We start from the raw sequence: 13,866 nt of genomic DNA on the forward strand, positions 1-13,866 counted from the left end.
TTTTTCTCCCTTACATGTGCAAAACTATCCGCCCCAGGGCGGTGTAGCTTTCACACCCATAGTCAAACCAACTCTAAAAGCCTGCCCCATGACTGCATGAGGATTTTGGGGGACATGCGGACACAAACCGTAACACCCATTTATTTAGTATCAGCCATTTCATCACTTTTACAGCTGGAGAGGGATTTTTCTTTTTCCTTTAATTTTCAATAAAATGGTTAACTCTGACTCCTGTGGAATTCAGGATAATATGTAGTATACGAAATGAAGAAATAACTCTTAATTGTTTCTATACTTGTATCACACTGACCCAACTCTACTTATTAAATAGTAATTTATTTCTCTACTGTTGGAGATTCATATAATCATTTTAATTGATTTTGCCAATCTCAATTATTTTTCATAGTCTGGTTTTATGGGCTTTGAATTACACTTAATGTATAATTATTACTTTGTCATTGTAATCTCTGATACAACAAATCATAGAGAGATGCATCAGATTTCTTCATTCTCTATTTCCTCTGACGTTGTCTTTTGCTACCTTTCAAACTGTCACCTTCTGAAGCCAACTCACGTGAGCAAGGAGGAGACGTTTAGGACCACATTTTATACCAATGAGCTCTATCAGTGTGATCGACATATTTCGTTGGCTTTTTTATCAATTTATGAAATCAACAAATGCAATAGATGGTTTCTAAGTTTCTTACACTGAGAAATCTCTCTGCCCATGAGTTTTATTTTTCTGAATTAACAAACTGTGATCGTTTGGGTGATCCCAGTGTCTGAGGACATATTTCCCTTGTGATGTGAAGATAACCACAGGCGTGGGGCTGGGGATTTAGCTCAGCGGCACAGCGCCTGCCTGGCACGTGCAACATTGTGAGTTCAATTCCCGGTACCGGAAGAAAACAAAACAAAACAAAACAAAAAACCGCAGGCATGCTGTCTTTTAGAAATCATCTCTAAAAGCCACCACAAACCCCACACCCAAATCTCCAACCCCCTCTTTCAGCTTCTCCTTTTTATCCCCTTCACACCTTGCACTACAGCTTCAGGCCCTGGAACATAGTAAGGGAAGATTAATTTGTTAATTGAGCTGAGCATGTCTGGGGCCAGAGTAGTGATCTTCACTGACCCGATATTCTCTTCTTCAGAGTGGAAGCAAGAACGAGTTTCTATACCCATGAGGTTTAAGGTTCTGGCACTATAGAAATCTGTCAGTGCTGCTTCTGGGAGGTAACTTCATCCTGACTGCAGCTCATGTGTTTGAAACTGGAGCGGATGCTAAAATGAGAACGGATGTTCCTCCTGATCCTGGTGACAGAATGAACACGTGTGGGATTCTTCGAATCCTCTGTGTAGTCCGTGCTGAACAGTGACATCGACACACAGATACAGAATTAGAAACTTAGAATATTTTCAGTCTCTGTCCAGAAGATCATGAAGGATATTCTAAAGTGTGAAGCTGAAAGGTGTTGCATCTTCAGACTGTAATTTATTGTTCACTGCAAATGATAAACTGGTTACTACTGTTACAGGAATATGTTGTGCGGAGACTCTGGGAACGGCACTTATCCAAACCACGATAACAGATAACATAGCACATACAAATGAAATTTCCCCGTCTAGCATGCTTCCTGATTGCACCTTAAAGAACAACATTTTGGAACATACATCTCAAATGAAGGTGGAGATACTTTACAACTGTAAACCATCCTTGCATAGCAGGGTCGTAGTCCATTAATTCTCAGAGCTTGAGGCACGACTGACAATTCATAAGTGGTAAATCCAGAGAGTTATGAAGATATTAAATCTCACATCTGGTGAGAAAATGTGTTATTTCACTGAGTTGATTGATGGACACTTTCCCATTACAGTGCAATTTGGGAAATCACACTCTTAATTGCCAGGGTTTTAGCAAAGCTCTGTAGTTCAACTCCAATTACTTTAGTTTTGAAAAGCAGAGCAGCTGGATGGTAAAATTGCTCAGAGCTGTCACTGAGGGAGGGCACAAGCGAACAGCCTGACCTCTCCCGTTCCTGACTCGGATTTTCGGCAGTTATTAGTTGGTGGAATTGAAGGCTCCTGACGCAGGAGGTCTCCTTGCCACGTGCTTTCTTCCGATTGGGAGCACGTGTGTTTGCTGTCTGTTCACATGGTCACCACCCTGGTCTTCAGATGCCCTCCCGCCGGTTATTACTCACTTGCTTCTCCCTTCTCAGGGAGGGGTGGAAAAAGACCAAATCTCATCACATGTTCTTCTCCTTATTAGAAGGTGATTATTTCTTGCTTTAGAACCCAGCAGTGCTTTAAGCCTTCTCATGGATTTCTTGTGCTGCTAGATTGACCTTTGGGGCCTCTCCCTCTGGGGTAAATTGTGTGTTTCCACATCCAATCCATTTGTCTCTAGCTAAATCTAGAAAGAGTGGCACCACTTGTGGTTTGGAAATTACCTGGTATTGGGGCAGAATGGAATCAAATTGGGTGATTCAACCCCTCATCCCATACCTACACTACTTCACTGAGCGGACCAGGTAACTATCAAATGTCTGCTTTGGTGAAGGATATGTGATAGAAATATTAGTAGCTTCTTCCTGGCTTAAGATAATTGTGAATATATATGGGACTTTCTTCAGGAGTGTCAGGATTTAGGACCCATAATGATAGGAGAGTGTCCTTCTGATAAAACATCACTGAAGACAAAGATAGGGAGTGATTTCCAAGAAAAGTGCTGCATTTGTGAGCAATAGGAAAGTTCAGCTATAAAGATGGAAACTTCAGAGGAAAAAAACAGTGTCTTTCATTTCTAGAATCTTAGTATTCAATATATATTTTTGATACTGTAAATTTAGACTAATATTTTTTCACATTCCTTCAAGTCAATACTCTTAAAATATGTTTTCAACGTATTCTGACAGGGCAGGCTGTGGGAAGTCAGATTTGGGCAGGGGACTTGCTGTAACAGAGGAAGGGACATTTCCTATCTTGGAGTTGTCCTGAGCAATGCAGTTGTGAACCTAGCCCAGCATGATACTCAGCTAAAAATAATACCTACTCTGTAACTACTGTTACTCTTAGAGGAACAGTGTTTGGGGGTCCTATCCCCTTTCGTCCCTGAGAGTCTCATCACAAAGTAACCGTGTGTCTGTGTGCTCTGTACCTGCCCTGATAGGATGAGTAGTGTTCCCTGTACCTCTCCAAAGAGTCCGAGGTTGGATGACAAGTTACAGCTACTCTGCTTACCGAAGTGTGCCTTCGGAAACAGGGAAAATGTTTGACTTGAGAGGAACTCTGTTAAGTACATTTTTAAAATATCCCTATGTTTTCTTTACCTTTTTAGATTGATGTAACTAGCTCATTTCTCAGTTCAGTCATATGTACTTACTCAGAGAAAAGTGTGCCGAAGGGATTCTTAAAACAGATAAAGCAAAAACCTTTACAAATTAAGGGATTTGGTTTACTTTCAAAACCCAGGAGGTAGATATGTAAATAAATTGTTTTTATTTGTCATTAATTCTTGCTTGGTATTTTACATCAGTGGCAAATTTCTTAGCTCTGATATCTTTGAGATACTACTATTCTAAGTCTTATGTCTTCTGTAACTGTTTCCTTTTTCAATTTTTTTTTATTTCAAAGATAAAAGAATGAAAAAATCTTGACAAATACACATACATTTTGAAAATGATTTGTTTATCTGAGTATCTAAATCGAGGGTATCAATATGTAATACAACAACCATTGTTAATTTCCTATCACCTTGTCTGAAATTCTGTACTGCTTGTATTGTTTTTGTGGTTTTTTTTCTTTAATTTGATTTGCCTCTCCCTTCCACTTTTCTCTTGTAGGTCTTCTTCCTCATGGTCTTATTCCTGTGCATCTGACCTGTAACCTTCCATGAGATCTTTGGGCTCACCCATTTTCTGAAGAATGGGCAAAGCCATTTGGACAAGTTGTGTCTGAATACGAGCAGAGGTAGGATTATCTAAGTGGGACATTTTTTTAGATGAACCTGAATACTTTCAACTGCATTACTAACAAGTATTTTATCAGTGGAAACGTTGACTATTTTCACATCATTATACCCCTTCAAAACTGTTATGGCATTTTATTATTCTTGTTTTAGTGTATACACTGCTGTTTTTCTTCATTGAAATTCATTTACTTACATTTCTAATGATATAGGAAATGTACTTAGGTTGTAATCTGTAGTAAATTCTGCTCTTCATATGAAATGTCGCTGAAGTTCTGTTTTGCTTTTGCCCTTTCCAGATCTGCTATCTGCACAGAAAATAGGATATTTATATTTAGTAATTTGGCTATGTGTAGTTCTGTAATTATTTCCCATGTGTGATTTGGGTTTGTCCAACTGTATTTCAACTTTATTCGGTGCAGAAACCACGTCTTTGCACATCTGTTGGATCTCTTACAGAACTGAGATCTTTGTTAAGTACAGTGAAAAATTTCATTAGCTTGACAAATCCTTCACCAAAGTTGTCAGCGATGTTTCTAATTCATGGACACAGAACATGTTTGAGTTATAATTCTTTTACTGCAGCTATGAGAAATCACTTCTATCTTACTTAGCAAAAAGTAGAAATACTGTCAAGATCTGTTGCAAAGTCTGAGGATTGCACGAAAGATTTAGGGAGCAAAAGAAATTCCTATTTTAGAAGCAGCAGAACCCAGTGCAGCCCTGGGGGTTCACCTAATTAATGTTCCTTGAAGACTCTTGATCTCATTGTTCTTCGGCTCAGGACTCAAATTCTGCAGCTAAGCTGGGGTCTTCCGCCCTTCTGGGTGGGAGGGGGCTGGGCTTTCGGGGCACTCTTGCCTTTGTGCTTGCAGCCAGTGAGTGGACGGAGACTGCAGACTTTGCACGTCTAAAGCCCGCCCCTTCGGTCAGCTGCTTCCAGCTCCACGTGGGGTACAGGCACACTGGTAGCACCATCAGCCCAGCACTGTCCCGCATTCGATCCCACTTTTATTTTACTTAGACTAGAAGATGACCATTTGTTTGTAGGTCCTTTTATGGCCATTCTGCAGTTAGAGACTTTAATTTATGGCTAAGCCTGTAGATCTCTGTGGCATCAGATAGAATTCTGCAGGGGTTAGAGGAGCGAGGGGCAGTGCAAAGCTGCTCTGGCTAGTAGCATGTTTTAATCTAGGGAAGATACCTTCGTACATGACCTGAAGCTTACAGTCGTCGTATTTTCAGGTTCATCTGCGTCAACTATTCACAGCAATATGCTCTCCTGTTACTTTTGCTAGGCAAATTTTAAAATTCAGATTTCTCCCATTTTCATGCTGCCTCTGTTGAGGCAACCTATCAGTTTCCAGGCAGTGCTAATTCATACCATACATATAGTCAAAGTTAGCTTCCTGGTAAACGTCAGTGAGAAATAGGATAGTATCCTCTAGTTTATTTGTGATACTATAGCAAAATACCAGAGACTAAATACTTTATTGAGAGTAGAAACTTATTTTCTCACAGTTCTGGATACTAGAATGTCCAAAATTAAGATACCAGCATCTAATGAGGGTCATTTTGCTGCATTATCTCATGGCAGAAAGTGGAAGAGCAAGAGACTGCAAGAGGGATCAGAGTCACTCTTTCTAGCGGCTCCCCCCACCTGATGATGTTTGAGTCTTCATGATGTGGTACCACCTAAGGGTCTCATTTCTTAGCAGTGTTACAAAGGCAGTTAAACTCCAACATGACTTTTATAGGAGACAAATACTCAAACCATAGTCATGCTGAATTCGTTATGTGATATACAGTAATATTATTGTTTTTCGCTTTAAACCTTAAAAATATTGTGGTAGATATAAAGCAGTAGCTTAGGAAATGAGGCTTCTGTTATTTTATTTCCTATCATAAGGCACTTCATTAAAAACTTTTATTAGCATTTAACCTTAAAATTTTATTAAAAAACTAACGAGATACCATAAATAATTGATTTAAGGTAACTTCTGCATTTTAAAATATGATTGCATCATATTAAAACTTACTGCTTTTTGTGGTAGGAGTTGATCTTTATAAGCAATATAGGACAAAAGTTAATGCTAACACTTACAGTGCAGTTATGCTATACATCCTGAACTCATTTGATATCTAGGATTTGCTATTTTAGTGATAACTATGGTGTGAGCATGACAAGCACATTAGGACCAGGACCTTGAGGCACGCGGTATTGGTCAGTCGGCTGAAGCTCGCCGCATGGACAGCCAAGTGGTTACACTGTGTAAAAGCACTGCAGTAGAACTGCTGAACCCCGGTGCTCAGGGCAAGGTTCTCGTGGGACAGTCCTCTGTGTGTGTCCTCACACCTCAGCGCCGTAGGATTAGCGCGTCCTGACTTGCTGTGCAGAGGACGGCGGAAGCTCCGTACTGGTGCTTGCCTAGGCTCCGCCTTCGTCCGCGGCAGGTTTCAGTCTGTGTCCTTTCCTGTGATAAACTGGAGCTGTGGGAATAGTAGATTTCCACAAGCTTTTAAGTCCTTCTGGCAAATGACTCACTGAAGCATGGTTTTGGACATCTCCACGGTGCTTCAGCGTGAGGGCGGGAGAGTGTGCACAGAGCCGGAGCGAGGCCCTCAGTTTGACCCCCAGCATAGAAAGATATACTTAGGTAAAGTGAGGGTGCTTAAGAACTACCTTTCCCGCTGCCTCATCTCCCAAGGAATTGTCTTATCCTCAGAGGAAGTCTGTTCTTTGTCTGTTCTTTTGTCAGAAAAATTAATTATGGATTCAGTTTTGGCATATTCATCACAGACTTCAGCCTCACATTTGTTATTTCCCAACTTTATTTCATAAAATACATATGTTTAAAGAAATACATATGTTTTAAAAAATCAGCTAATTAGGAAGTCTTTTATTTCTTTTAAAAATCTGCTTTATTAGTAAGTGTTATTAATAACTACAGAGAAAGAAAGGAAAAGAAAAAAGAGAGAAATTCTCACATATGGTAAAAGTTCAAGCAGTACAAAAGAAATTATCCATGGGAAAATAAATCCCCTATCTTCCTCTGCTGATGAAATCTTTTATATTTTTGAAAATCTTACACTTACGAATTTATTATTATTAAAGCGTCCCTTTCAGATTGATTGAGGGTCTTAAGGTTCTATTGTTTGTGTGTGAAAATTCACACTACACATTCACACACAGTTTCCTACTATTCTTAATTCCTTAGTGTTCTGTATCAATAATTAGTAGGTCTCATTTCCTTTTGCTTCTAATCTCTCTTTGTTACTTTTTATTATCCTTTTTTCATATACGCCAGCCATGCACATATCATTTTGGTTTGGTACCTCTTTTAGAAATACACATCTGTCTCTTACTGTATCTCCCCAATTAATGGTTTGAAATTCACTGCCTACTGTGTTATCCAGGCGGTGCCAGTTAGTATTAGGAGGGTCACATTTTGCAGAAGTACACTTCTTAGTTAAAGTCTCTCCAGTGTTTCCTATGCAGAGTTTACATTTGAGGGGTGTGTGTGTGTGTGTGTGTGTGTGTGTGTGTGTGTGTGTGTGGTCACTGACCTTTCAGAAATGACCTTTCTCTTTCAGAACCTTTCCAGAGTCTTGATATAATCTTTATTTAATGATTAGGTGAAAAATTAGGCACACATTTTTCATAATTCACTATGGAGACTTGAAGTAGATATTAATTATAAATAGAAAGATTTAGACTAATGAACTGTGTAATATTTAGAAAATAATCCACACTATGTAGGGGCCAAGATGATGCTAGTGAGAGTGTAATCTGAGTAAGTTAAAATACAGAATATCTGAAGAAATCCCTTTGAGAGCAGCTGTCATTTTCATTTGTATACCTTAGATTTTCCAAAGGTCCTAAGCAGTAGCTTAGGAAATGAACTGCATTAGTGCATGTCAGTTTAGTGCATTATAGGTGCATTTCCTTTTCTTTCTTCATGTTATTTGTTCAAGACAATCCTAGTAAAAAGGTTTTCAGACTGGAGATGTGCAGAGATCTTCATACAAACTATAACCCTCTTGAAATTTCTGAAACAAAATCAAGTTTTCTTGTCAGCAATGTTGTCCATGCCTGTAAATATTTAGATTATCAGTTGATTTATGGATTATGGCAACATCTTTCAATATGGTTCCTAATTCATCTCCAACCTTTAATAAAAAGCTACTAGTTGACAGAATCAAATGCTTATCCTGAAAGAGGTGCGGTAGGGCCCGGGCTGAGCGCTTTTCAGCCTGGGTGACTAATACTGCAGTTTGCATCCAGAGTGTTTCGCGCGGTTTCCGCAGGAGAAACAGCGGGCAAACAGACTTTCACACAGTGTGATCATCTCTGTGTGTTTACTCTCGCTTTTCCCTTCCTTTTACATGTAGCTGACGATCCAGGCCTACGAAATGCGTATCTTGCTGTAAATGTTGGAGAGACCAGGTCTGTCCGAGCTTCAGACCCGATTTCCTGTCAAGCATCCCCCTAAAGCTCCCTGCCTTGTAGAGGGAGATGGACTCACTCCCAGAAGTGCAGTGTGGGGTAGAGCAGCAGCCCATTAAAAAGGTGCTGTGCAGTGATAGTGTTTTACTTGTTTTCGTTTTAGAATACTGTTTTATGGCGTTCAATATTTTGTAGAATAGTAGTTAAGAGAGTTACTCCAGAGCTATGTTCTATGCTTTAGTTTGTAGCTTTGAGTATTTCTGTCGATGACTCTCTCCTCCTATGTGAGAGCGTACTTCAGTTTAAGAAGCACAAGGTTAAAACGTGTGAAGTAGGGAATCCGTACGGTTCATCAGACAAGCTTGTTTCTGCGGAACTTTGTCGAATTTGGTACGTTTTATTTGGAGAGTGAAGAGCATGCGGAGACCAGCTGAGCAGTTCCCAAATTTTACCATTCAACCTTCCCGTGCAGATCACTTACCAGCATCTAAGGAGTGAGTGTTCTGAGCAGCACGTTTTGTGGAAGCCTGGCCTATATTCATTATTTGTGTTTCGGCCAGTTCTTTTAAACCTGTTATGCCATTGTGTCTACTCTTTGAATAAAGTTTTGTATTCATTTATTTTTCATTTTTAAATTTTTATTAGGATGTGTTTATAGTACATATTTACTTTCCTTGTGGGAAATTGGCACATGAACATAATACATCTTAATTCCTTTTCTTCACGTTCCCTTTTCCTTCTCACCACCTCCCCCCTCCACCCACCTGAATAAAGCTTTTATAGGATTTTGCCACTGTCTGAGAACAGTGTCACTGGGGCACTAGTCTGGAAATTTACAGAACTTCTTGTCACTTGGATTTTGATGCTTGTTACTTTCAAGTTGCATGAACTCTTGTAGCCTCCGCTGTGTTTGTATTTTACAAAATGACAATACCTTTGCTATCAGTTGCACAGTGTTTCATTAGATAATTAAACTTACTTTACAAAATAGGAATTGTGAAAGCACTAGATTGTCAATATGATTTTAATTATTATATGACTAATTTCTCCCCCTTTAATTCTCTGTAAGTTTTACACGGGCATATAAGAGTTACAAACACTGCTTGGAGCCACCTGTGAGGAGTAAGGAGTGACTGGTTCTGTGAGTGCAATCTGAATTTCTTCTAGCTGTTTCTCACCCCTTTGAGAAGAACCCTCTGTGTGTGTGGGTTGGCTTTACTTTGTTTCTGTGCATTTGCTCGCAGCGATCACAGAGGCCACTCCCATGGGAAGCTTTCTTTGTCTTGTGATACATTTTTAAGTGAGATGCCAAAACTGTTTTAGTTTAATGCACTTTTTTTCAAGTTTCCTGTGAGTGGCATTTATGAGCAATTTCAGATTTATTCTGTTATAATGGCTTTTAAAAAAGATTATCCGTAGGCATTATGATGGATTTAGAATAAATCTAGATAAAATTTTCATCTTCGGTGTGAAAAAGAAAGCTCCTAAATGTCTTTAAACATGGTCCATCTTTTCAAAGACCTTTCTGTTTGGAGACAAGTTTTTCTCCTCAGTGCACTGAATAAAGGTAATTCATGGCATTTACGCAGCATTGTGTGTTTTCAAAGCAATTTGCAATCATCAATTCATTTAACCATGCAACAGTCCCAGCGCTGAGAACCAAATGTGACCTGACCACCACCTGAGCTGGTATTAGCACCCCAAATTGCCTTCTGTTCTCAGGTTATTGAGACAGGCTTTGATTAAAAATCACCCTCGGAACAAAAGGAAGGCTAAGCATAAGCTACTTCCCTCACTTGCTTGTGCTTTGTTTGCCCATATGTAGGATAATCTATTGCCGTTTCAGTGGGGGCTGTGTGCCCGTTATCCTTCAGAGGTGGTTTGCCTGGATAAATACGGTGACAGGCTGTTGTGGTGAGATCCTTTTAGGGAGCTTTTTGTACTCTGCCTTTGAGGTCCAACTCAGATGTTATTTTATAACTAAAATGTTCCGTACAGCTTCTCCTTCTGTCTTCCCATGATTTAATTAATTTCTTCCTCCTGTGTTCTCACGGCATTTTATACCTACTTCTGTTACAGCTTTTGCCACAATTTTGGTGTAGATCTAAGTCTAGAATGGGAACATTTAGACAGCCTGCAGACACATCTCATTTGATCATCTGTCTGTTGTCACCCCGTAGCATGGGGTCTGGACCGTGTGGGAACCAAAGCATCTTTAAATCCCTTAGAACTTGGCTGCCCCAGGCGGCTTTCATCCAGCTACCTATTCTTTGCTCTGATGCAGTGAAGACTAGAGGGACTTGTACCTGAGGTGATGGGTAATTCTCCTAATGCTGTGGCGGGTTCTCAGAATGCTGAAGTATTACGTTGATGAAGAGGACAGAACTGTGTGAAAGCTGTAAGGCAAGAAACAGTAAAGTGTAACCAGGCAAGACGTGGTCCTGCCGGCAGTGGTCATCGCGTACGAACACTCTTCTGATTGTCATCACTGCCTCGTGGTCTGAAATGACCGCTTGCTAAGCGCTGGTAAAGTGCGTGGCTCAGTTCTCCATGCCTGACAGACATTACCTCACATAATTACCCGCACAGTCATCGTTTTTCACTTAGGTTCAAAGCATAGGTTAGGTTCAGAGAGGCTGAAATTTCTTTCTCAAGTTCACACCGCCGGCAAGCAAGGTGCCCACAGATTGCACCTTCCGTGAGGCTGTACTTTTCCATGTGGCAGAGGGCCTCCTGGATGGGATCTCGGCCTGCTTGCTTCTTGGAATACCTGCTGATGGCATCGCTCTCTCTTCTCCTTTGTCTGTGAACCTAGGAGTGGTGAGCAGCCCAGCGCTACATTCAGTGGAACTTTTCAGTTCTGTGACTGTGTTCACAATCCATACAGCTTCTGAAAGACCTGCTATAGAAGGTGTCCCCATTAACTGCAAGTGGAGCTCTGATCCCGGGAGGAACAGGGACAGGAGCTGAGACCATTATTCGCTATTCTAAGATGTCTAAAGAGACCTCAACAGCTTTTATGTTTTCATTCCTTGCTTTGAGGCCTAGACCTTGAAGGCTACCTTTCTTCTCAGGTCCCCCAAATGGTTTTTATTCTCAAAATTTTAAAAGGCAGTGTTATTAGTACACGCTCATGCTGTTTAAGAAAGCAGAATCTTTTAAAACCTTGAGTGCGATTACTTAGGGTGTGTTTAATTTGAAACAAGGCACATTGAGTTCTGTTGCTTCATGCTAAAGATGTGATACATCCTTTAGGATGGTCGGGACCACGTCGTGGCTCTTCGCAGTGTCAGCTAGAACCACTTGTGAAGTGCCTGATCCGATATAGAATCACTCGCAATTTACATCAGTCCGCTAAATCAGTGGCATTTGTGGCTCTCTGAGGCTTAGGCATTTTCTAAGAGTAACACCAGCAAAGAGTAGCTTGCTATATTGAAAGGTCCCATCCCATCTCTCACCTCAAGCATACTGTCACGAAGTTAGTGGAAAGGCCATTTAATTACTGGTAAAAGCATTAAATATACGTGATGTGCTTATGTGTGTTCCGTGTCATCTTCTGGTGTGGAACATGCGTTAGGAGTTTTAGAAAATATGTGGTATTAGTCCTTTCTTTTTCCTATCTTTATTTTTATATATACAGGTATGGGTTTTGTTTGATAGACTTCATATTTAGTGTAGTTTTAGATTCATAGAAAAACTTAGCAGAATTTGTAGATATTTCCATAAATCTCCATCTGCCTCACGAGCACAGCCTCCCCCATTATCAGCATTACACACTGTAGTGCTGCATGTGTTATAACCGGGCATAAACATACACATGGGCACACCACCGTTAGGTTTCTGAAGAACTCTCAAATAGTGGACTTAGATTTATTTGGGAGATAGTGAGAAAAAATAGGATTGGAAGATAAAGATAAGGAATAAACTGGTTTTATATAAATACTTCATGAATATTAAAGTAACACAGTTAAGGTAGCACACTAAGTTTGCATCACATCACTGCAAGTTTTAGGCCTTAAATTTAGTAAAAAGTTTACTCTATTTAAGGGTTTCCGTAGAAAAGCCCTTGCCCACTGTAAATAATGGAAGGTCATCACCCAGTATGTTAGTGAGAAGCTTTAATTGTGCTGTCCTGTGCTTTGGTTAGGGCTCTTCCCGGCCGCCACCCAACATTTAATGTGTTCTGATTGACTCGCTCAGAATTTGTGACCCTTGCCAACAGGCTGTTTCCACAGATCCTTGTCTGTCTTCAAGACATGAGTCTCAGATGCTGCTTTTCCCGGACATGAACGTGTGTACTTCTGAGGCCACGGTCACTCTCATTGCTCCCGCCCCTTCCCTGGCCCGTGTGTCTCTCCTACCCTCTCCTCCTCCCTGTCCCTCTTTGTCCTGCCCCCAGGATGTGTGTGTGCGTGCGCGCGTGCATGCGTGTGTGCAAGTGTGTGTCTGCCTGTCTGTCTCTAGCTCTTCTGTCTCTATGTATATATATTTTTCTTTTTTGAAGATCTCTTAGAGGAGTATCAGAAAAGAAAATCTCTCTGGAGTGAGATGGAATCTCAGTGTTGTCTTCATTTGCATTTCTGAACTGCCCAGCAGTTCGGAGCATTTTTTCATATATTTATTGGCTGTTTGTACCTCTTCATCTGAGCAGTGTGTGTTCATTTCAAATGCCCATTTTTAATTGGATCCTTAGGTTTGCAGGGTCTGATTTTTTAAAGTACTTGTATACACTGTCTGTCTGTCCTTCGTCAGAGGAGTAGTTTGTGAAACGTTTCTCCCGTTCTGCGGGTGTCTTTTCACTCTGTCCGTGATCTCCTTTGTTGTGCAGAAGCGTTTTACTTCGGTGCAACCCCGTTTGTTGATCGTTGGTATTATTTCGTATGCAACCAGTATTCATTGAGAAAATCTTTACCTATACCTATATCTGCAAGAGTTTTACCTGTTTTGTCTCCCAGCAGATTAAATGCTTCCATTCTAATGTTTAGATCTTTCATCCATTTTAATTTTAGTTTAGTACGTGGTGAAAGATACAGGTCTAAGTGCAAGCTTCAGCACATGAATAGCCAGTTTTCTGAGTGCCATATGTTAAAGAGATTTGACTCCCTTCTCAAATAAAAGAACTGCTACCATCAAGAAATCCACTGAAAACAAATGCTGCCAAGGCTGTGGGAAGAAAGAAATCACTCTCCATTGCTGGTGGGACTTTAAACTGGCACAACTACTATGGAAATCAGTCTGAAGATTCCTCAGAAAACTGAAGGAAGTTCTGTGTGACCCAGCTCTTCCCTTTTGGGTGTCTTCTCAGAAGAGCTAAAACATCATACCACAGTGTTGTATGCATTTCCTGTTTAGAGCAGCGCAGTTCATAATAGCTAAATCTTGGAAACAGCCTACATATCCATCAGCAGATGAATGGATAAAAACATTTGGTATTTATAAACAGTAGAGT

The 13,866-nt window shown here is 40.4% G+C and overlaps 1 protein-coding gene across 7 annotated transcripts in view; it reads left to right on the forward strand.

Moving 5' to 3' along the window:
- The window catches only part of LOC102013566, a 399,641-nt gene that overhangs the window by 264,319 nt on the left and 121,456 nt on the right, over positions 1-13,866 (forward strand). For 6 of the 7 annotated variants that reach the window (XR_001235774.1, XR_001235776.1, XR_001235778.1 and 3 more), the window contains exon 2: positions 3,846-3,972. The exons of the other annotated variant lie outside the window; for it this stretch is intronic. The gene's annotated coding sequence lies outside the window, so the exon portion shown is untranslated. The remainder of the gene's footprint in view (positions 1-3,845; positions 3,973-13,866) is intronic. 7 annotated transcript variants of the gene reach the window in all.

Source organism: Chinchilla lanigera, unplaced genomic scaffold (assembly GCF_000276665.1).
Source record: "Chinchilla lanigera isolate Chin_1 unplaced genomic scaffold, ChiLan1.0 scaffold00047, whole genome shotgun sequence".
NCBI classification, from domain to species: domain Eukaryota; kingdom Metazoa; phylum Chordata; class Mammalia; order Rodentia; family Chinchillidae; genus Chinchilla; species Chinchilla lanigera.